Source organism: Canis lupus, chromosome 24, assembly GCF_048164855.1.
Source record: "Canis lupus baileyi chromosome 24, mCanLup2.hap1, whole genome shotgun sequence".
Classification (NCBI taxonomy): domain Eukaryota; kingdom Metazoa; phylum Chordata; class Mammalia; order Carnivora; family Canidae; genus Canis; species Canis lupus.
The window spans coordinates 32,280,840-32,305,809 of NC_132861.1; the positions used below are offsets into that span (position 1 = coordinate 32,280,840).

General features: G+C 38.0%; 1 pseudogene; it reads right to left on the minus strand.

The window, feature by feature from the left end:
• Positions 1-1,302: 1,302 nt before the first annotated feature.
• LOC140616483 (large ribosomal subunit protein eL8-like) lies at positions 1,303-2,094 on the minus strand (annotated as a pseudogene).
• Between the last annotated feature and the right edge of the window lie 22,876 nt (positions 2,095-24,970).

The window sequence follows — 24,970 nt, forward strand, 5'->3', positions numbered from 1 at the left end:
AGGGGTGCTAGTACAATGGGGTTTTATAGTAGAGGAGACATCAAACTCAACTCTGAACATGAGTGCAGGTGGGGATTTACAGCCAAACAGCAGGAAGGGGGGTAGTGGATGAAGAGCATCATTTAAGAGGAAATATCAGAGCTGAGGAACTATTGCTAGATCAGCTCAACAAGGTTCTTGCTGAAGGCAGATCAAGGTAATAAGTATCAAAGGCATGGAGATGAGGACTTTGGTCAGAGTTTTACACCAACCCAGTAGGATTTTTATTTCCCCGGGACAGAGCCCAAGCCTGGAGCCTTGAGGACTTAGCAGGCCTGACTCAATTTGGAACTCAGTCACTGCTAACACAGTGCCTAGCGCATAGTAGGTGGTCCACACACACACACACACACACACACACACACATACACACATATATAAAGTGAAGTAGGTGGTGGAGAATCTGTTGTGTGATTCACCAAGAAAGCTGCCCACTCTCATTTTATCCCTAACATGAGCTTATAGACAAGCTCTTCTCAAAAACTGAAAAATGAATTTAATAATTTAAAATGTCCTGAATTGTATCTGAAGTTGAATTTTCTTTGAGTTCATTTTGCTATATGGCAAAATAAAGGGCCTTGAAAAAGTATCTTTCCCACAATAGATACATAATTCTCTAAGTGATTTGTAAAAAGCCTAGCCATAGATTTAAAAAGCAATGTTTCCTTGTAGAATAATATTATTTATGCTGTGTTCCACACCAGACAATTTCCCTCTTTAAGCCAATAGGAACAATTGCAAGCTTCCAATGGAAACCTGAAATATTAGCAATCGTCTCATTAAGTCACTTAAACATTCTAGTCGCCTCAATGCCAGTTACTTTGCCCAATAAACAAGAAAGCAATTCCTCTTCCTACTTAAAATCACAGCTACAAATTTTAAAATCATTTCATGGTTGTGTGGACAACCAAGTTATTCTGCAAATGTATTACTAAAAAGACACAGGGGGCCTTAAGCTAATTCTCAAAACAAAGTGCATTAGATCAGCTTCAGGATATTTTTCGTTTTCTTTTGCTCCCGGCTCCTATTTCAAGCCTTAAAAGGCTCTGGGCCACACAGCTTGGGTACTCCTTATGACTACTACGATCAATGGAAGGTCAATTGATTTACTTTGCTTTTAAGTAGATAACATGCCAAGTGACCTTTGGTGGATCAAAATGTGATTCTCTCAAAGACTCTGATCTTTTTTCAAAAATCAAAAGATTTTTTTGGGAAAGAGAACTTTTTATTACTTTTAGTTACAGAAAACTCAACAGTGAACACTTAGCCCAGTTTGGTGACCAGTTGTTTAGATTTTGCCTCTTCCAGTTTGACTATGCCAACTATGGACTTTAGATCCAGGATGCTGCCTTCCAGGGATGGCAGGTCTCATCGAATCTGTCATTGTTATTGTTTCTGACAGCTTCCACCAGCTTCACTTCAGCTCCTTTGTCTTCTGAGTTAACCTATGTGAAGATGACAGTGGTACAGGTTTTCCTGTGGACCAGACACCCCAGTCTGGCCTTCCCCTTGATAATGTGGTAGGGAACCCCCATCTCATGACATAGAGCAGGCAGGAGGACAGCCAGCTCAGTGGGATCCACATCATGTGCAGTCACTACCAGTTGAGCCTTCCTGTTTTCCATTAAGGTGGTAATAGTATTAACTGCCACTTGAAGGACAGGTGACCTCTTAGTGGGGATGTCCCCTTTGCCCACAGCTTTCTTTTCAGCCTGGGGCCAACAGCCTCTGCTTCTTCTCTTGCTTTGTCTCTGGTCTGTATCTGTGGGCCAGCTTCAGCCTTCGAGAAGCTGCTTGGCGGCCCAAGACCTGAATGAACTGATTAATCATGAAGATACTTTTAGATGTTTATGCAAAACAGCCCTGTGCCATTGCAGCCCAATGTAGCTGGGCCATTTGATGGAGGATGAAGTCCTTTTTGAGCTCAATGACCTGCTCGATGTCAAATTTCTTGGGCATTTTCTCAAGCAAAGGACTGATCACCCTCTTGGCCTACTTCATGACAGCAGGGGCTGGGGCTACCTCCTTCTCCTTCACCTTCTTTCCTTTCAGCATCTTGGATGGCTAAAAGAGAGCGAGAGCCAAAAATAAAAAGATTCCATGATCTTTGAGTCAGAGCACTGCCTAACTCTCAAACATAGCAACTATTCTCACCCTTTACCCTAGTGTGCCTGCCATTTCCTTTTTTGTTGTTGTTGTGATTTCATGATTTTTCTTTTATAGAGCGTTTTCTTTGGTTTAAAAATGCCTTGGGGCGCCTGAGTGGCCGTCAGTTAAGTTTCTGTCTTCAGCTCAGGTCATGATCTGGGGCCCCAGGATCCACTCCCACCCCCCAAGTGGGGCTCCCTGCTCAGCAGGGAGTCTGCTTCTCCCTCTGCCCCTCCCCTCTTCCCCTGCCCTCCTCCCTGTCTCCATATTCTCTGTCTCTCTCTCTCGGATAAATAAATATAATCTAAAAAAATTTTTTTAAATGCCTTGTTTGTTTTTATTTTTGGAAATGAGTTGAATTTAATAACAATATATAAAAAGTTAAATTTATTTTTTAATTACCGTATGACACTGTAAAAAATAAAAACACAAAATGATAATAAGTAATGCTTGTAGAAGTGTTCATAAGAAGCAAAGGTACAAAACACACATGGGAGTGACACCAACCCTAGGACCCCGGAGACCTCCCAGAAAAGAAAAAAAAAAAAAAAAAAAAGAAATGGGCTGGTGGTTGTAATTTAGCTTTAAAATTTGTCACATTCAAATGCAGTACACAAAGTGATATTTGCAAAATTGCAAGCAAATATGCTTAGTGGCTCACTCCCAGAACCCAATCTGGAAATGCTCCAGAGTGAAAATGAAATTGATGGACCCGACTAATTAACTGAAAGACTGTCACAAACCCCCTGGGACATCTCAAGTGGGTTGGCGTGCGTGGGAACTGAATGCCCGACTGCAGGAGGACCGGAAGCCACAGCAAGTCGGTGGCTAGAAGATCTCTTAACTGTTCTTTCTTCTCTCTGCAGGTTAGCCCAAGCCACTCAGCCCAAGTCACCACACGCAGGAAGAAAATCTGAGTGACAACCTGGTGCTGGAGCCAGGGACGGGTAGAGTCTAAGTGGAGCCAGAGCCCAGGAGGTACAGGACAACAGGTTGCAACAAGTCCTGGTGACCTCCCAAGGGAAGTGACAAGCCTCTGGTAACATGAGATCACAGAGAAATATGATGAGCATCCAAAATTTAGCTGCAGAATCAATGTGGGGCAAAGCACAATGAATTGATTTCACTTCTATGAAGAATCTAAAGAACCAAAGTAAATGAAGAAATAAAGAAACAGACTCATAAATTGTTGACGGAGGTCATCAAAAAGACATGACAGACACTTGACCTGTGAGATGGACCCTTGGGCACTCGGAGGCTCCTCACCCTTCTCACCCCTCCCTTGTCCTTGGAATGTGAGTTGTACTTTCCTGCTCCCAGAGGCTGCTTCTAGGACATGGGCTTGAGCTAGTGAGGTGGAGTGGAGCACACTTGCACCAATTACATAACTAAACTCAGCGAAGGCCTCTTTACTGTTAGGATTTGGTGGAGAGGTTTGGGGATCCATTTGTCTTGCTGCTGCTCCAGACAAGCATTCTATGTAAGTTTCTTTTGCGTATTGAAACTGCCACCTACCAACCTGGAGTAATCTTCAGTCTCCCCTGTCCTACTGGCGGCCAGTTTCAGATTACACCAGGGAAGCTCCAAAGAGGATTGTCAACCAACACAACTACAAAGAACAAACAAGGTTACCAGAGGGGAGGGGTGGAAGGATGGGTGAAGGAGATTAAGAGGTACAAATTTCAAGTTCTAAGATGAGTAAGTCATGGAGATGAAAAGTACAGCATAGGGAATATAGTCAATAATATTGAAATACCATCATATGGTGACAGTTGGCAACCTCACTTAGAGTGGTTAAGTAATGTATAGAAGTGCTGAGTCACTATGTTGTACCCCTGAAACTAACATAACATTGCATTGACATGACTCTATTTCAATTTTTATAAAAATAAACAAAAAGTACTTTTCAAGAGGATATTGGTAAGTTGAAGTAGGAACAAAGGGTTATGAGGAAGAGGCAATTACAAGTTATCATTGCAATAAGAAACACTGTAAAAAGGATCCAATTCAGAATGGATATAGCTAAAGAACAAGCTACTAAACTGGAAAAACAAAATGTAAAGGAATTCTCCTGGAAGATAATAAGTATGACATAAAAGAAGAAACTATGAAAGAAATGTTAAGAGTGGAGGAGGATGGGAGAAGCTTCAAAAGTAGAGAATACAATCAATGGAGGGGAGAAAATATTTGAAGAAATAATGACCTAAAATTTCCTATAAAGAAAGAAGGAAGATCACAGATTATAGGTTTTTAGGAAATGTCAATCAGAGAGATAAGAAAAGCCCACACTTTGTTAAGATCATCAAAGTCAAAGATTCCTCACACAAAGAAACACAGGTCAAATTGATACTAGATTTTTCAGCAATGATATTAGATGAGAACAAGGCTAATATTTTGAAAATGTTGAAGGAAAAAATAAATGTAGAATGTTTAGAATGAATAGAATGTTTTCCTCCAGTTGAGTTTTTGTTTAAGTGCAATAAAGATATACTCAAGCACATTATTGTGTCAGAAGGATTAACACAAAGACTGTCTTTGAAACTACTCTTGGAGGAAGTATTCTGGCAAAAGAAAATGCATCCAGAAGATACAAAGAGATATATACAGGAAGTAAAGGTGAGTAAACCTGAATTTGGATTTCATACACACGATTCGTATATTGTTTTGTGTCTAGATTTTTTTTGTTTAACGTAACGTCTTTGAGATTCATCCACATTGTTATACATGTCATCTGTGATACTTTCAATTATTCTGAATTTTAGGGATCAGAGGAAATAGAGTCAAAAGGGCAAACAGCGTAGATTTGAAAGACCTGAGCTGAAATTCTGATTCTTCTTTGTTGCGTGACTTTGCACAAATGATGTAATCTTGGGGCTATTTGGATAAATTTCTATACCTCAACTTTTTAAACTTCAAATAACTATAAGAATACTCAGCTCATAAAGTCGCTGTCAAGATTGAGATAAAATAAGTGAGAACATGGTGCTAGACACATAATAGTTGTTCCAGAAAAAAAAAAAATGAGAGAGATTTGTTCCATCTGAGTAAAGCAGGCTAGTCACAGATATTGACTAATTACACCACCGTAATGACCAACCACAGAGGGGATGAAAAGAAGCAGAAATTGTTTTTTGTTTTTTATTTTTCCCATCAAACATGACAATAGAAACCTTATTTTCTCCCTTGAAATACAATTTCAAGATTTAAAAGGGATTATATATAAGAATATATAATTTCAGTTTGAAAACAAATGAGCAAACAGTTAAACATTGAGAGCCGGTGGCAAGGCTTGGGGTGGGGAAGGGGGTTGGGTTGGACACTCTGTTGTAAGTCTTATCTTGAACTTGAGAGTCTGGATCCCAGCCATTTTCACCGTCTTTCCTCAGGGAGGATAAAATTAATTTGAGAGATTTAAAGATAGGCATTCCTGTTATGTTAAATGCTATGACTCAGGCAAAAATCTTTTTCATGAGACTAAAACAGAACCAGCATATCTGGTGGCATTAAAACGAAATGATAGACCAAAAAAACCCCATCATTCTCCTGCCTGTGTTTCAATCAGCTCAGAGAATATCTTCCCATACACATTAATTATTCCAAGATGTAGAGAATTAAAAATGTAACAACCATTTCCAATTATCTGTGCTGTTCCTTAAAAACTAAGGGGCGTGAAGCACTAAAGAGCTAATTTAGGGAGGAAGGCCGTCTTTGAATACGTTGAACACCCAGACGCCTTGGAGTACACTGACACTTTGTTGTCATCTGGTTTGATGTGACAGTTGAAATTACCATTTAGCTGAGGCATTTCTATATTGGTAATTCTTGGACTGGGCATTTTTCAGTGGAAAAAAAAAGTAAAGCAATCATTTTTCTTCTTGTGGTTAATTTTACATGAATAGAAAGAGATAATACAGTTTAGTCCTTTTTCTAATACTTCCGAATACGGTTGACCTTATAGAAATTTAATTATAAAATACATGTATGAACCTTGATGAATCTATTAGGAGGCTGTAGCACAGACAAAAGATTTGGAAGTAATTTTGCTCAAATAAGAGCCACAAAGTTAAGAAATATAAATATGTCATTGCCTAAAAGAATGCTTTACATCTTTATGGTGCTCTTTAGGTTTCATATATATTTATTCATTTATCTATATATAATCCTATAAAATAGGTAGAGTGAGGGTTAGGATCTCCACTCTAGAGGCAGAGAAATTTGGACTGAGAATTTTGAGAAGACTAATAGTAGAAGTGATGATGCTTCTTCCCAGATGTTTTTGTTGCCTCAAATTTTTATGGTCCCTTTACCATTTATGAAGCATTTAGAGATAACTCGCTAAGGCAGAAATTCAAACCAGGTTCATCCAAACAGAAGGGAATGAACTGATTCCCATAATGAGGAAACCAGGATGATCAAATGCAGACAGACTCAGCTCCCACCTTGCTGATGTTTCTCGCTTCCTCTACCTCAGCCCTGCCCTGTGTGTGTCTGTCTTTCCCTCCCTCTACAGGTGGGCTTCCTCTACTTGGCTCAGTAGGCAAGTACAAGCAGCCTCAATACCACTTCCTCCCAGCACCCACAGTACAAAAATGCCAGGGCTAATCTTTTTCATTTGCTCCAGTTGAAAAAGCCAGGAGGCCAGCTTAGGTGACATGCCAAGTTTTAGCCATTCTCTGAGATCAGTTGTATGGAGCTGTGATTGCCACAAGTAGGACCTTGTCTCTCATGTGTTACTTGGGGACAGAGCATGTGACTGACCACATGTAATGGGAGAGGATGATGCCCCAAAGGAAAGGATATTGGCACATATTCATTGTCTCCTGTGTACTGGCATAGAAAGAAACAGACAGGCAGCTTAATGGGCCTGATTAGAACCTTTAGAAACAGATACATCTATATGTAAGGATTTATTGCAAAATCTTTCTGGAAGTTCAAAGAGGTGGGGGAAAGATGAGTTATATAATTAATGCTGCAACAACTCAATTAATAATGTTGTGAAAACATCAGTATTTGTTGAAGGTAATGAAATGAATGAATGAGTGAATGAATGAATGAATTAGAGTCTGAGTTAGAGTCCAATTCTGCCACTTATAGCTCTGGGATCTTGGGTTAGTCACTTTTCTCTCGTAACTTCCATCTTCACTGCGATTCTTCCCTTTTGGCAGATTAAATAAGCTCTTGAAACCACAGGAGCCCAATGGAAGTATTAGCAGAGGACACAAACACAAAATAAGAATAAACAACCTAATTTATTTTGTGTTACAAAATAAACACAAGAAGTGCATTGAAAACATTAATGCTAATACTCCATTTTAGTGGAAGAGTGGACACTCTGATTTGAATCAGTATCACTGACTTCAAATTCAAGTTGGTTTAGCCTCCTTGGAAAATGACTTACAATATATTGCCAAAATTCTACAAACTGTGTATGTTTTCTCATGCTGACATTTCACATCTATGAATTACAGCTCTATAAATTACAAATGTAACATTCTTATGATTTAATTACAAAGATCCCTTTCTAGCATTGTTTGTTAGCATAATTAGAACTGACCAACATATCCAATAATAGGGAATCACTGAATAAATGATGGTATATCAATAAGTAGAAACACCACAATCATTAAAATGAATTTGTAAAATAATACTTAATGGCACAAAATAGTCATTGTGTATTTTTATATTAAAGCAGAATTTACAAATAGTAACAGAAGTAATTCCATCTCGATAAATAATATGTATTTGGTTGATTTTTTTAAGAGCTGAAGGGTGCACCGTGTAACACGGACAGATATTGCCAGTTAAGGACAAAGACTTCACAATCTCACCAACTTTGCTTATTTCCAAGTCTGTTCTTTTTTAACCTCAATTTCTTTTGTTCAAAATGGAAAGAACCAGACGTACCTTACTGTAAAAACTGTACACTTTAAATGAGATAGTACACACTAGTGTTTAGAATAGTGGTGTGTAGCACATAAGCACCCAATATATGGTATGGAAAAATTGATGCACCCCCAGAAGTCAACTGCGAGTGCTCCTATGTGGTTGGACAATGGACTGTTTTCATTTTGTTGTTTTGTTTTCTACAAATTCTTCATGATTTACATGTAAGTTTTGAAAATAAACACAAAGATGAAAGTAATTTTATAAAAATCTTTTGAAAATGTGAAGAACAATGTAAAGAGACTGGTGGGAAAGAACCAACATGGAAATTGTAGCTGTCTTTGAATTTTTAGCAATTAAAAAAAATTTCTCTTGATTTTCAAAACGTTTTATAACAACTATGTACTTCTTTGTTAGTTTCCTATTCTATCTCCATCTTGTTTTATCCTCACCACCCTTTCATCTTCCAAGGTAAGGGTGGGGAATACAAACATGAAGTAATGGAAATCATCTTCTTTGCCGGCGAAGAGATTCTGTTCCACCTTCTGCACATTGCTTCAAGCACAACAAAGTCATAATAACTGTGGATTTGCTTTTTTTTTTTTAAGATTTTATTTATTCATGAGAGACAGAGACAGAGAGAGAGAGAGGCAGAGGGAGAAGCAGGCTGCATGCAGGGAGCCTGACATGGGACTCGATCCTAGGTCTCCAGGATCACACTCTGGGCTGAAGGCGGCGCTAAATCGCTGAGCCACCTGGGCTGCCCTGGATTTGTTTTTAATTCTCAAATTGGACGTGCCATTTGATATGTTGTCTGAAACATGGTGTGGCTGTGGGACTTAACATCTGCATTTAAGACTTGCCAGAAAATCAGAAATGAATTCTCACAGGAATTAACACTGCTTTCTTTCTGCTTGGCACACGCATACATAATGTTCAGAGCCTTCTCTGATGGTACTGTGTTCTCATGGAAGACTATTCTTTTGTCCATTTTTTCCATTGTCCCTGTAACGTAAGAAGGATCCAGACACTTTTGCACATTATTGCTTCCACACCTAGGGAGGAGAAGTGTCACTGTCATTATCACATTAAAGTGTGCATCAACTTATTTTATCAGGTAGATCTTCTTCTGTAAGATGATCTGCTTTCGCTTACCTCCAGAACACTGATTTTTAATTTGATCTTAAGATAAAAAAAGTTATTCCTCTAAAAATACAAAGAAATATCCATGACTATACAGTATTAAGATTGCAACACAGGAATAAAGAAAAAATTGATTGTGCCCTAAGTGTCCCAAATGTTCTTGTTGCTAAAGAAAGTGAATGGGCTACAGGCCAATATAGCTCTATCTTATTAGTGAAAAAAATGTCATTTTGATTTATATTAGCTTAAGAGCCACAAGTTTTCACTCACTTTTAATTTTATGTTGGATTTCTCTGCATGAAAGTAGGAAGACAACCTAGAGAAAACCAAAATAGATCCAAACAAAATCCACCAGCCATCAGTATGGAATCCATGAACATCTTGTCTCTTTTTGCTGGCCTTGCTTACCCTTTCATAATCTGAAAATGGACTAAATGACTCCATAGGAAAAGCAGGCATTGCCCAGTAGGAGGTAGAAGAGTGATTTTTTTTTAAAGATTTTATTTATTTATTCATGAGAGAGAGAGAGGCAGAGACACAGGCAGAGGGAGAAGCAGGCTCCATCCAGGGAACCCGACATGGGACTCAATCCCGGGTCCCCAGGATCAGGCCCTGGGCTGATGGCGGCGCTAAACCGCTGAGCCACTTGGGTTGCCCGAGTGATTTTTTTTTTTCTTTAAGATTTTTAAATTTTATTTATTCATGAGAGACACAAGCCTGATGTGGGACTTGATCCCGGGACTCCAGGATCACGCCTGAGCTGAAGGCAGACACTCAACCGCTGAGACTCCCAGGCGTCCCTAGAAGAGTGATTTTTAATATTACAGGTGATCTCTCATCCCCAACAGATAGACTAAAGGTCTGGGCTGAAGAGAATTTTCCTAGCCTGACTTGTTAAGACTGCTTCCCAGTAGATAATTTTTGGCCACAACGCCTCCATCAGCTCTCACGTAGCACCAGGTTGTGTAGGAGCTAACTCATTATTCTGATGTAGTTTGACTCTCTAAAGAAATATTTAAAAGGAAGAATAGCTCAGAGTAAGGAACAAAGGAGTTAGACCTCAAGTTAGTATTTATTAAATGTGACAATATGAGTGACAAACAAGATGAATAAGCTCTGGAAATCTGCTGTACAACATTATACCTGCAGCCAACAATTAATGTATGGTACACTTAAAAGTGTGTTAAGAGAGCACATCTTGTGTTACGTGTTCACAAGATCTGCTTGTGAAATGAAAGAAAGAGAGAGAGAGAGGAGAAGGAAAAAAGGTAGGAAAGGAAGAAAACTGAATGAGTGGATAAAGAGGTCTGAGTATGAGTCTTGGGTCTGCCACTTAAGGTCAGGGATCTTGGGATAATATTTATCTTCCCACAGTTACACACAGTCTTCATTAGATTGTTGGAGGATAAAATGAGATAGCAAGTGTGTAAAGCACCTGGTAGACAATGTATATAAGTGCTCAATAATTACCTCACTTTGAGATGATGGTCATGTTACCCTCTCCAGCTTCATAAACACGGCAAGAAAAAGCAATGTTAGCCAAGACACAAAAATATCTTCTCTGGCTGATGCCTTATTTCTTCAGACTTTGGCAAACACTCTCGCACTGGAGAGGGTGTGGCACTAAGACTATTGGAAGAGCTAAATGACAGGAACAAAGGGAAAACTTTTCCCCCAGAACAAAAGAGCAGTCTCACTAAAGTTGGAATTGTACCTTCGCTACAAATCAATTCAGACAAAGGAAGGTTATTTGTTGTGTGCCATTTGCCAAGAATAAAAAAAGAAATCTAGGACTTGGAAAATAAGAAACATGTTCACATTCTTTTCACTTTAAAACTGTTGCTCGCTGCATTTGCATATATTGTAACAAGCATCCCTTTCATTTACCTTGAAAAGAGGGTTGATTTGCCCCCAGAAAGATGATTACTCTTAGAACTTCTGACCCTATTAGGCACAAGGAAACCTGCAAGTTCTACGGGAACCTATTTTCTTCTTTATGCATACCCTTCCCTCATTTTGTGGCTTGAGAGCTTCTAGGGTCACTGGTCCACACTGAGCATGCATCTAAAATGTAACCCACTGAACTGTTCTATCCTGTTTTGAATTCATAGCCTGTTACACTGCAGCAAGCAACAAGCTCATGTTTAGGAAAGGAAATGAAAAAACACAAATAGCCTGGCTTTCTTTGGAGCTGAAGAGTTGCACAGGGAAGCCAGCTCAGCCAGCTTCACATCAGTCCTCTGTAGCATAAGAACTTGGCCTCCATTGCTTATACTGCAGCATGGTTAGGAGGCTAGAAAATAGATGAAACGATGTCAGCAATGCATAAAGAAAGAGAGTATAGCCATCCGCTCACCAAACAGTAGCAATTCCCCCGACCCATAGCACTTTCTAGGAGCAGGATACAAACAAACAGAAAATGCATGCTTAGGATGTTGTTCCTAGTGTTAGAGGCTGGTGGGTATCCGCTGGTTTGTGCTCATGATTTGCATTTTTGCATGAGGAAAGATAATGCAACATCCATGGTATCAGATATTTTAGGAGTCAAAATTGAATAGATCTGGGATCTCAGATTTAAATGTCCATAGGAGCAAGCAGATGACCTGACTATGTAAAGCAGACCAGGTATGAGCACTTCTGGTGGTTAGGTCCATAATGAGTGCTGCAGACCCAATGTATGCTCCCACCCTTATCCATGTGTCAAAGCCCAAGTTCCCAATGTAATGATATTTGGGAGGTAATTAGTTTGTGAAGGTGGAGCCTTCATGAAGGGATTATAAGAGACACGAGACTGCTGTCCTCTCTCCCTACCATCTGAGGACACAGCAAGAAAGTGGTCATCTGCAAACCACAAGGAGGGCTCTCACAGACAACAAATCCACCAGCACCTTGATTTTTGGACTTTCCAGCCTCAAGAATGATGAGAAATAAGTGTTTTCTGTTGAAGCCATTGGTCTATGGTATTTTGTTATAGCGGCCTGAGCTGAGAATAATGGGGACAGATAATTTCTCATGTCTCTTCCTCCATCTAATTAATCTAAAGAAATGACTGCCATGTATAGGGAACTAGAGGTCCATATGTATAGTGAATTCAGGTCTAAATGTCTATGGAATAGCCTCTCCAGGGAAACAAAAATTTTGTGAGATCCCAGGTCTCTGAAGACAAGACCAAGCACATGGGGAATGGAGAATATGAAATCAATCATGGAGGGTGGGGCAGGGGGCACAGTGTGTGAGAGCTGCTCATGAAAAAAAGCTGCCAGCTCTTAAGTGTTTGGAGATGCTCCAGGCTTTCCTGTAGCAGACACCATGTACCTTCTGAGGATCAGCTGTAGGATTTTGAGTGAGATTGAAAAATGAACAAACTCTCCAGCCTCTGAAGGCTCTGATGCTGTTAGACTGAGGTCACAGGGCAATACTCAAAGGTGACAAGAAATCAACTGGGTGAATGTACTACTTTTATCAATTTCTTTTTAAAGATACCATCAATAAGCCTTAAAAATTAAGGGTTCAGCAATTATTTCATTCTGCCCTCTTTTTAGCAGATAATTCTTCCATCAGGAGTCCCTAATTATTGGTTGCTTGAAACACAAACAACAACAAAGTGTTTCAGGTGCAATGACCTGAGGCAGCATCTGGATGGGCGCAGCTTGAGATTGTTCTTTGCACCCCACCGCCATTGCCTCCTGTGTGTGATGGTTACTGTGCTTTAAGAACGCAGTACCCAAATTCTGCATTCTCTGCAGGGTGTGATTACATGAATAATCTTGTCAGAACACAGTGGATGCTCCCTCCACCACCTGCTCGCCCACCCTCTCTTCCTCCGTGCCAGTCAGCCCTCCTCCCTCTCTAGAGTTTTTCCCAAAGCTTCTCATCATCTGGAAATGGAGTTAGGATCCCATGAAACAGATGTGAGGGAAGGAGCATGTTTTAAAGACAGGAAAGAGTGCACCTGTGTGGCTCAATGGTTGAGCATCTGCTTTGGCTCAGGTCATGGTTCTGGGGTCCTGGGATCCAGTCCTGCAAATGGGCTCCCTGCAGGGAGCCTGCCTCTCTCTCTGCCTATGTCTCTGCCTCTCTCTGTGGTTTCTCATGAATAAATGGATAAAATCTTTAAAAAAAAATAGAAGAAGGATCCAATTAAGGAGAGAGAGAAGGTGTAGTCTTTAATGTCAAGTTTCTGAAAAGCAGAAACCTCAGGGAATCCTGAGAATGTGGGAGAATTTGCCGGTGGGAGGAGGGATCACAAGAAGGAGTTATCAGGCCTCCCCTACTTCCTCTTCCTTCCTCCCCAATTACTTATGCTCCTCTGTGCCCCAATTTTCTCACTCGCAAAATGGTAATAATAATGGTATCTTCCTTCCTACCCCACTTCTCTTTCTCCTTTTCAGGTCCAAACATGCAGAATATTTGGACTTAAATTGACCCTTAGCTATTCTATCTTTTCCATTTCCAACCATTTCAAGAGTGTTTCTAATCTGTTTTGCAATGATCCTAGGCTAGATAGGAGCCATTAATAAAATCTTATAATTCTCATCAAATAATTGGGAATGCAATATTCTCCTTGTGTGCGACAGATTCTATTACAGTAGATTCAGTCTGTTATAATTGGACTCATAATGTCTAGGCTTTTAAAATAAAATACAAAACAAGACCAAATAGAAGAATCAAAGAAGCATTTTCTATCCTTTGACCTCCTCAGCCACCCCCCCACCTGAATACCGAAGATTGGTGACTTCCCAGCAGATTTTTTTTTTTTTTTTTTTTGAGAGAGAGAGAGCACACAGAGGGAAAGGGAGAAGCAGATTTCCTGCTGAGCAGGGAGCCCAAATCAGGGCTCCATCCCAGGATTCTGGGATCATAACCTGGGTTGAAGGCAGAGGCTTAACTGACTGAGCCACCCATGCTCCCTGCACCACCACCATCCCCCTCCGCCCCAGCAGATATGACGGAATGGGTCTTTCACAGTTATCTCAAAAGTCTGTCTAAAGCAATCATGCATCCTGAAGTGACCCTGGAGAGCGAGGTTGAGTCTCATGGGATGTGTGATGACCAGACATGTTCTTGGCTTCAGCCCCTGCTGCTTGTCTTGGTGTGGAGGCTTCATGCTCCGATATATGAGTGTTCAGCCCACATAGGTTAATTGAGCAAATCCTGACTCAAGTGTGTCTACTAAAAGCCTCTGTTACACTTTCATTTCACAGGAGACCTCTGGGTTATTATTGTGTCTGACAGTGACATCCCAGGCATTGGTATGCAGGCTGCAGATGCACTTGCCAAAGGGCCACTGGTGCTGGCGGTGGGTCCCCTCTCATGCACTGCAAACCCAGCTCGCCCCATGGGAGTAAATGTCTCCTGCCTCAGAGGCTAGTGCTGTTTTGTAAAACAATCTGTTCTCATTTGCATCCTCTTTAATTTTTCTTCTTCTGAGTAAGTCAATTTTCAATTAACTTCAACCAACCCACATTGGATACTAATACATGTAAGGCATTGTTATAGGTACTGCAAGGAATATGAAGTTACATTTACTAGGCTGTACATCCCCCAAGGGCAGAGCCCTGTCTTATTATCCTTGTATTGTGCATAGTGCCTGGCACAAAACAGGGGCTTCATAAACATAACTGAACCAAACAAAATAAATGTGTCGACTGTCATCTTTAGGTACTCATTATAAAATAAGGCGGATGCGAAAATTAATTGAAAACAAGAAAGAATGTACTAAGCCCATAATACAGACACAAAGTGTTATGAAGAATAACAATAGAGCAATAACATGTTTTAGGGGTTAATTAAAAGGAACTTCATGGAGGAGATAGTAATTAATGTGGTCAATGAAGAATGGTGGTGTCCAGCAGAAAAACAGAGCTAAAAATCAGACAAAGAACATTCAGGATGGATGGGAGGGAATGATATGAAAGAAGGTGCTGAGGCTTTGGGAGCTGGGAAAGTTCAAGCATATATAGGTGACATCACGTAGTGATTATATGTACAGGCTCTGAGTTCAAATCCCTGTGTTGTCACTTACTTCTTAGAATGTCAACCGAAGCAGTAATTGATTCTAGGAGTGTCTGTAGTCAACAGGTCTTCAAGGAAGTAGAATACAAGGACAGTGGGGTAGCCTGGCTGCCTCAGAGCTGAAAAGCTTATAGAAAGAAATCGAGTTCAAAGCCTTTATTTTCCCAGAATAAGGCATAATCAGAAAGCCAGGGAGTTTCTCTGATTTCTAAGGAAGTACTAAAAGAACTTATCTTTGCTACAGACAAAGGACTCAAGTAGTAAAAAATCAAAGTCAAGGTTTGAACCTGTGGGTTGCCAAAATTCAGAGTGAGAGAGGGCATCACCAAAATAGCAATGCAGGAAACCCCAGCTTCCATCCTGCTCGAAAGATAAATAATTAGACAATTATCCATGAACATAAACAGCTCTGGGAGAGCTCTGGGGCCACTTAAGAAACATCAGCAAGTCAGTGGAACAAAAAACCTGAGACTAACTGCACAAAAAGGGAAGGGAGACAGTTTCATTCTGCCTGCATCATCCCATTCCCCACAGTAGCACTGCTGGGCACCAAGAAGAAACCCCCTAGCTAGAGTTTTCCTCACAGGGAGAGGAAGAGGAGGGTGAGAAAGCAGCTTCCCCAGCCTTTGGGGCCCTGCACAAAGATCCTACCAGCCTTCTGTCTCCCTGCCTGCTTTCTTCTCCCTGTCCCGTCCCACCACCTCCGCCAGGAAGCCAGTCCCAGCCTCTGTGATTGTGAGTTAGGCTCGTCAAGGTGGTCCTGCAGCTGTGTGTGTGCACATCACATGCTCTGGCCACCATCAGTCACTGCCTGCTCTGGTCTCTAGCCACTGGATGTGGAGGTGCCACTGAGGACCCCAACCGCACTTCCTGCCACTGCAGACACCCTGCAGCACGCACCAGGGACCACACAAGTTGTTCATGCTGTGAACCCCAGTGGCCTGAGCCAAAGAGACATCATGCCTTCAGACCTGGTGCTGCCACATGCCCCCATATTTGGCACCCAGCACCACTAGACCTGGGGCCATGGAATGCCCCAGCATAAAACATTGGGCATGCTTTCATGATATGTAAAAATATCAGCAAGCTAAGAACAGAAGGGAATCTCCTCACCCAGATCAACAGCATCTTTGAAAAACCTATAGGCAATATCATACACAGTGGTGAAATGCTCAATGCTTTTTATCTATGATTAGAAACAAGGCAAAGATATCCACTTTCATCACTGGTGTTTAACATTACAGTACTGAAGGTCCTAGCCAGAGCCAGAGGTGAGAAGAAAACAAATAAAAGGCATGAAGATTGTAACAGAATGATAAGAACAAAATTTTTCTTTTTAAGATTTTATTTATTTATTCATGAGTGACACAGAGAGAGAGAGAGAGAGAGAGAGGCAGAGAGAGAACCAGGCTCCACACAGGGTGCCTGATGTGGGACTCGATCCCGGGACTCCAGGATCATGCCCTGGGCCAAAGGCAGGTGCTAAACCGCTGAGCCACCCGGGGATCCCTTCTTATTTGAAATAATGATCATGTAAGTAAAAAATCCTGAGAATTTTCAGGAAAACTAGTAGAACTAATAAATGCATTTAGTGAGATTGTAGGATATAAGTGTAATATTTTTAAAAGATCAATTGTGCTTCTTTATAGTAGCATTAAACTTTAAAAACTGAAATTTTAAACACTATTTACTATCACATAAAAAAGAAACAGCAAAATATTTAGATAGATTTAATAAAGGATATGTAAGTCCCTGTATCCTATAAACTGCAAAGCAATTTAAAAAGAAATTTAAAATATGTAAGTAAAAAAAAAAAAAATAAATAAAATAAAATAAAATAAAATAAAATAAAATATGTAAGTAAATGGAGATACATAAAATGTGCCTGGATCATAATGTTGTTAAAATGGCAATCTTCCCTGGGATGCCTGGGTGGCTCAGCGGTTAAGCACCTGCCTTCGTCTCAGGTTGTGATCCCGGAATACAGGATCGAGTCCCGCATCAGGCTCACTGTGAGGAGTTTGCTTCTCCCTCTGCCTATGTCTCTGCCTCTCTCTCTCAGTCTGTGTCTCTCATGAATAAATAAATAAATCTTAAATAAAATAAAATAAAATGGCAACCTTTCCTCTATAGATTTGTGCAATCACAACCAAAATTCTAACATAATTTTTAAAATGTATAAATTGACAAACTGACTTTAGAATTTTTATAAACAGGCAAAAGACCTGGAATAGCTAATACAATTTAGTAAAAGGGAAACAAAATTGAAAAAACTGTGCTGATTTACATAGTTACTGCAAAGCTATAGTAATTACGATAGATTGGTTTTAGGGAAAGGCTAGACCTATAATGAAAGAGAAAAGGCAGTCCAGAAATAGACCCATATTTTAAAGTCCATTGATCATCAACTTAAGTGCCATGGTGATTAGGAGAAAAGATAGTCTTTTCAAAGTGATGTTGTAAGAATCGTATATTTCTATAGAAAAAAAAAATGAACCTTGACCCCTATCTACCTTACATTATACATAAAAGTTAACTCAAAATGAATTGTAGATCTAAATGTAAAAACTAAAACTATTGTGCTTTTAGAAAAAAATGCAGGAGAAGATCTTAGTGAAATTGGGTTGGTCAAAGATTCCATAAAGAGGACACAAAAAATACAAACTATAAAAGGAAAAACATGATAAAATGTGTTTCATCAAGGTTAAAAAATTTTCCTCTTTGAAAGGCATAGTTAAGGTAATAAAAAGTCATAGACTGAAAGAAATTTTTGAAAAATATATATCCAACAAAGAGCATATGTCCATAATATGTAAAGAACTTCTACAACTCAATAATAAAAGACAAAAAAAATAATAATAAATAGACAAAAGATTTGAGGATGCATTTCTCACAGAAGATATATGAATCACCAAAAAAGGATGAGAAAAGCAGTTCAATATCACTGGTCATCAGAGAACTACTGGTTAAAACCACAATGAAATACCACCACACATTCATTGCAATAGCTAAAGTTAAAAAGACTTAACAATACTGTGTTGGTGATGATGTGGAGTAACTGGAGCTCTCATAGAAATAGAAACCAGTACACAGAAAACTATGTAACAGTACTTTATAAAATTAAATATATATTTACCATATGATACATTTCCACTCATAAGTATGAGAAATAAAAACATATGTCCATACCATAATATAAACATAAATGTTCATAGAAGCATTATTCATAGTGGTCCCAAACTGGAAGCAACTCAAATGTCCATTCACCAAACTGGTGAATGAATGAAAAACTTTAGTATATCCCTATAAGGAATTTAATGCATAAACAACATTGAGAATTGAAGAATTATCAAAACATTATGGTAAATGAAAGAAGTGACATACAAAGGCATGCATGCCATTGATCCTGTTTATGTGAAATTCTACTGAAATTCTATAGTGACAGAAAACCGATCAGTGATTGCTGATGGCCAAGGTGCACATAAGGGATAAAGAGCAAAGAAATGTTTTAAGGTTCCATGTTGTTTTATACTTTGTGGCATTATTTACATAATTGTTTATGTGCACCAAAATTCATTAAATTATATACTTTGTGGCATTATTTACATAATTATGTGCACCACAATTCATTAAATTATATATTTTAAATTGGTGAATTTTATAGTGTGAAATAATACTTTAAAAATCAAAAGAGAAAAAGAAAAGAAAAAGTGAATGACATGTCAGGAGCAAGGTGCACAGAATCCAGTCTACTAAAAAGACATCTGGCTTCCAGGAGCAGCAGTAAAAGTGTTCAACTCCTACGCCTAGTTCTTAAACTTTTGTGGCAACAATACCTTTGGCAGTCTAATAAAACTTATTCTTGTCAGAATATTTTTTATTTGGTAAGAGCATGTGGTTACAGCATAAAATTAATCATCCTATCCATTGTTAAGTTTACTATTTACTGGCATTACATTCACATTATTGTGCAATCATCACCACCATCCACCCACAGAACTTTGTAAATCATCCCAAATGAAACTGTATACCCATTAAACACTACCTCCACATTCTTTCTTTTCTCCATCCCTGGACAGCACCATTTCCCACACTTCTGTGCCCATGAATTGGACTAATCTAGGAACTTCATATAAGTGGAATCATAAAATATTTGTCTTTTTGTGACAGCTTATTTCACTCAGCATAATGTCCTCAAATTCATCCAGAATTTATTTATTTTTTTTAAAGATTTCATTTATTTATTCATGAGAATACACAGCGAGGAGAGAGAGTGAGAGAGAGGCAAAGACACAGGCAGAAGGAGAAGCAGGCTCCATGGAGGGAGCCTGACGTGGGACTCGATCCCGGGTCTCCAGGATCATGTCCTGGGCTGAAGGCAGCGCTAAACTGCTGAGCCACCTGGGCTGCCCCAGAATTCATTTTTTAAGGCTGAATAATAGTCTATTATATACATATACCACATCTTGTTTATGTATTTGTCTGTCAATGATGAAGAGTATTGTTTCTACCATTTAGCTATTGTCAGTAATATTTCTCTAAATGTGAATATGCAAATATCTGTTTGAGACTATGCTTTCAATTCATTTGGTTGGATATTTCCAGAAGTGGAATTGCTAGATCATATAATAGTTTTATATTTAATATTTTTACATTCAGAAAAATTTTAAATAATGAAAATAAATACATATAGTTACAAAAGCAACCAAGTATATTGAAAAAGTTATTAAATGTTTAAACATAAGTGTGTATTTTATACCATCAAAATGGAGGTGGGGGTAGCATTTGAAATGGTTTTGAAATGTTTCTAGGGGTTTCACAGATTTCATATTCAAGTCTATTGGTGGAGAATTTTCTATTTCAAGTCCATTTTGGAAATGTATGTCATTCAGTATTTGAAATTTTGCAAGGGTGTTGGAATATACTCTATTCTTCCATATTAACAGCTTGGCTAAGAAAGTTTGTCTTTTTTTTTTTTTCATTTGTATTCATAAAGGAAACTTTAGAACCTTGAATTCAAAAGCTTATTCATATAATTAAATATGTCTGCCAGGTAAGTTAATCTAGGTATAAATTCCTTTATTTCAAAGTGTTCTAAGAATGTGTTTTCCTCATCTTTTAGCAAACACAAAGCTTCTATCATTAGTTCAAATAAATACTTTAAAACTTGTCCTCTTGAAGACCAGTGAATTATGTCACCCATACAAATCATAAATATTTTAATCTCATGTAATAGTTGTTGCATGTATCTTGCAATACATTTATACTCATCACTATTTCAGAATATCATGACTAGAACTGCTGTTAGATCATACATATTCATATTTCTTCCCCCTGCTGACCCTTGTTTGACCAGTTGGCCAACTCTGGGTCTGGGTCAACTGGCCATTCACCTCCAAATCCTGAGATGACTTGTTTCCCTATTGGTGACCCAGCCATCTGTGTTGACTTTTATTTTTTCTTATTTATAGAAATAAGTTGCCAAATAAGTGACTAGCTCCATGAGAATGTAGACCAAATAAGCTTAAATATCTCATAGTTGAAATAAATGTTAAGTGATCATTTAAAATAACCTACAATTTCCATTTACAATAAAAAGGATCATAAGAGATTACAATGAATAATTATATATCAATAAATTAGACAACCTAAAAGAAATAAATTTCTTAGAAACATACAATCTACCAAGACTGAACCATCAAGAAATGAAAATCCGAATAGATGAATTACTGGTAAGGAGATTGAATCAATCATCAAAAATTGCCCAACAACAGCAAAAAAGTGTAGAACTATATGATCAGAAGTGAATTTTACCAAACATTTAAAGTGCTAATGCTAACCCTTTGCAAAAGAGTAGAAAAGAGGGAATACTTCCAAACTCATATGATGAGGACAGTAATACTTTTATATAATAACCAGTTAAGGACACTACAAGAAAAGAAAATTATAGGCCAATATCCATGATAAATATAGATATAAACATTCTCAAGAAATATTAGAAAACTAGATTCAACAATACATTAAAAGGATCATACACCATCAAGTGGGATCATTTTAGAGATGCAAGGATGGTTCAACATCTACAAATCAATCAATGCAATCTATCAGAATAACAAAGAATAAAAATTATACAATCATCTCAATAGATGCAGAAAATCATCTGACAAAATTCAACATCCTTTAATGATAAAAACTTTCAATAAATTGTGTATAGAGGGACTATAATAAAAGTTATATATGACAAGTTCACAGCTAACATCAAACTCAAGGTTGAAAAGCATTCAGCTTTTCCTCTAACATAAAAAAACTCTCACCACTTTCATTCAACATAATACTAGAAGTACTGGCCAGAGCAATTAGGTAAGAAAAAAAATTAAAAGCATCTAAATCAGAAAGGAAGAATTAAGACTATCTCTATTTGCAGATGAAACAATATTACATTTAGAAAATCCTAAAGGCTTCGTCAAAAAAATTGTCAAAACTAATAAATTAAAGTTGCAGGATGCAAAATTAGTATACAAAGAACTTGCTATACACTCATCATGAACTATCAGAAAGAGAAATTAGGGAAAAATCCAGTTTACAATTGCATCAAAAATAATAAATACTGAAGAACAAACTTAACCAAAGATCTGTGTGCTGAAAACTATAAGACATTGATGAAAGAAATTGAAGAAGGCACAAATAAATGGAAAGATATTCTATGTTCATGGATTAGAAGGATGAATACTGTTAAAATATCCATGCCATCTAAAGCAATCTGTAAACTTAATGCAACTCCTATCAAAATTCCAATGGTATTTTTCACAGGCATAGAGAAAACAATCCTGAAATTTGTGTAGAACCACAAAAGACCTGAATAGCCAAGGCAATTTTGAGAAAGAAGAATAAAGCTGGAGATGCCACACTTGCTGATTTCAAACTATATTACAAAGCTATAGTAATTTAAACAATAATATGTAGATCAGTAGGACAGAAATATATACATATATTTAATCAATTAATTTACTACAAAGGAGCCATCAATATCAATGGTGAAAGGATAGTCTCCCCATTAAATGGTGCTGGGGAAACCAGACGGCCAATGCAAAAGAATGAAGCTGGATCCCTATTATCTTACACCATACACAAAAATCAACTCAAAATGGATTAAAGACTTGAATGTAGGACCTCAAACCATAAAATTCCTAGAAGAAAACTTAGGGAGTAAGCTCCTTGACATCAATCTTGGCAATGATTTTTTGGATTTGACACCAAAAACAAAGACAACAAAAGCAAAAATAAACAGTGGAACCACATCAAACTAAAATGCTTCTGCAAGGGAAAGGAAACCATCAATAAAATGAAAAGGCAACCTATAGAATGGGACAAAATATTTGCAAATTATGTATCTGGTAAGAGATTAATATCCAAAGTACATAAAGAACTCATACAACTCAATAGCAAAAAAAAAGAAATAGACAATCTGGTTAAAAAATGATCAGAGGACCTGGATAGACATTTCCCAAAGAAGACATACAGATAGCAAACAGGAAGATAAAAAAGGTGCTTGACATCACTGATCATCAGGAAAATGCAAATCAAAATGATAATGAGATGTTGCCTTACACTTGTCAAAATGTCTATCATCAAAAAGACAAAAACTAATTGCTAGTGAGGATGTGGAAAAAAGGTGTACTATTGGAGAGAGTGCAAATTGGTGCAGCTACTATGAAAAACAATGTGGAGGTTTCTCAAAAGATTAAAAATAGAACTACTATACGATCCAGGAATTTTGTTCTGGGGTTATAGTCAAAGGAAAGGAGGGACGCCTGGGTAGCTCAGTGGTTGAGCGTCTACCTTTGGCTCAGGTTGTGATCCTGGAGCCCCAGGATCGAGTCCTGCATCGGGCTCCTTGCATGGAGCCTGCTTCTCCTTCTGCCTATGTCTCTGCCTCTCTCTGTGTGTCTTTCATGAATAAATAAATAAAATATTTTTTTTAAAAAGGAAAGGAAAGTAGAATCTCAATGAAATATTTGCATTCCTATGTTTTTTGCAGCATTATTCATAACAGCCAAGATAGGGAAACAACCTGAGTGTCCATCAATGGATTGATGGGTAAAGAAGATATGAGATATACATCTATGTAAAGCTATAGCTATATATATATATATATATATATATATACTATTCAGTCATGAGAAAGAAGAATATCCTGCCATTTGTGGTGACACGGATGGACCTTGAGGGCATTATGCTATCAATCAGACTGAAGAAGACAAATACTGCATAGGATCACTTATAGGTAGATCGTTATACAAAGTCAAACTCACATAAACAGAGAGTAGAAAAGTGGTTGCCAGCGGCTGATGGAGGAAGTGGGGGGAGCATAAGAAGAGGTTGGTAAAAATACAAAATTTTCAGTTATAAGATGAATAAGTTCTGAGAATATAATGTAAAAACTTGTAACTTTAGTAGATGACGATGTATAGTTGAAATTTGCTGAGAGCAAAACTTAAATGTTAGTAGCAAACAAAAAGAGATAAATATGTGAGATGACCAATGTGTTGATTAACTAGATGGGAGAAATCTTCCAGAATTTGACATATATCAAATCACCGTGATGTACACTTAAAAAAAAAAAAAGATTTTATTTATTTATTCATGAGAGATACACAGAGAGGGAGGTAGAGACACAGGCAGAGGGAGAAGCAGGCTCCATGCAGAGAGCCTGATGCGGGACTCCATCCCAGGACCCCGGGATCAAGCCCTAAGCCGAAGATAGACTCTCAATCACTGAGCTCCCAGGGGTCCCCACCATGTACACTTTAAATATGTCACAATTTGGGCAGCCAGGGTGGCTCAGTGGTTTAGCGCCACCTTCCGCCCAGGGCGTGATCCTTGGAGTCCCGGGATTGAGTCCCATGTCGGGCTCCCTGCATGGAGCCTGTTTCTCCCTCTGCCTGTGTCTCTGCCTTTCTCTCTGTGTGCCTCTCATGAATAAATAAATTAAAAATCTTTTTTAAAAAGTCACAATTTTATATGTCAATAATACCTCAATAAAGTTGAAAAAATATTAAACTTGTGGACAATAAAATATATGAAATAAAAAAAATTTTCTGATTGATAACAGATTGCTCAATGGATATAGGCCATGCCCTGTGTAATATGCTGTAAGAGTATTAAAACATCTCTTAGAAATGTCTTGTTTTTTAAAAAAATTCTTTTTAGTTTATTCTCTGAGATATATATAGTAATGACATCCATATTCAATATAAGACGCAGTGATATTCATATGTTATTACTCCATGAAAATACCATACATTAAAGATATATCTCTGCAAGAAAAGTGTGAAAGCTATTCAGAAATAAAACCCACTATTTTAGGAAGGCAAAAAACAAAAACACAAAAACAAGCAATTCTATGTCAGTGGTTGAATTTCAAGGACACAGACTCTGAATTAGTGTTTTAATCTGCATGCCAACATTAGGATTAAAAGTCATTAAATGAATTAAAATTTTGCATAAACTATAAAATCTGCTATATCTTATTGACTTGTTATATAAATATCTTGAATATCCTATACTTTACGTAGATAGCATTAAAATTACCTATTGCTAAACCATTAAATTGGAAATACATAAATTTGGGTTTTACAATGTCAATTGAATCAGTATTATCTAGATGACTATATATTTATTTTTGTAGACTCAATTTAAAGCTGAAATGTCAAAGAAAAGGAAAGATAATGATTCTAGTAAT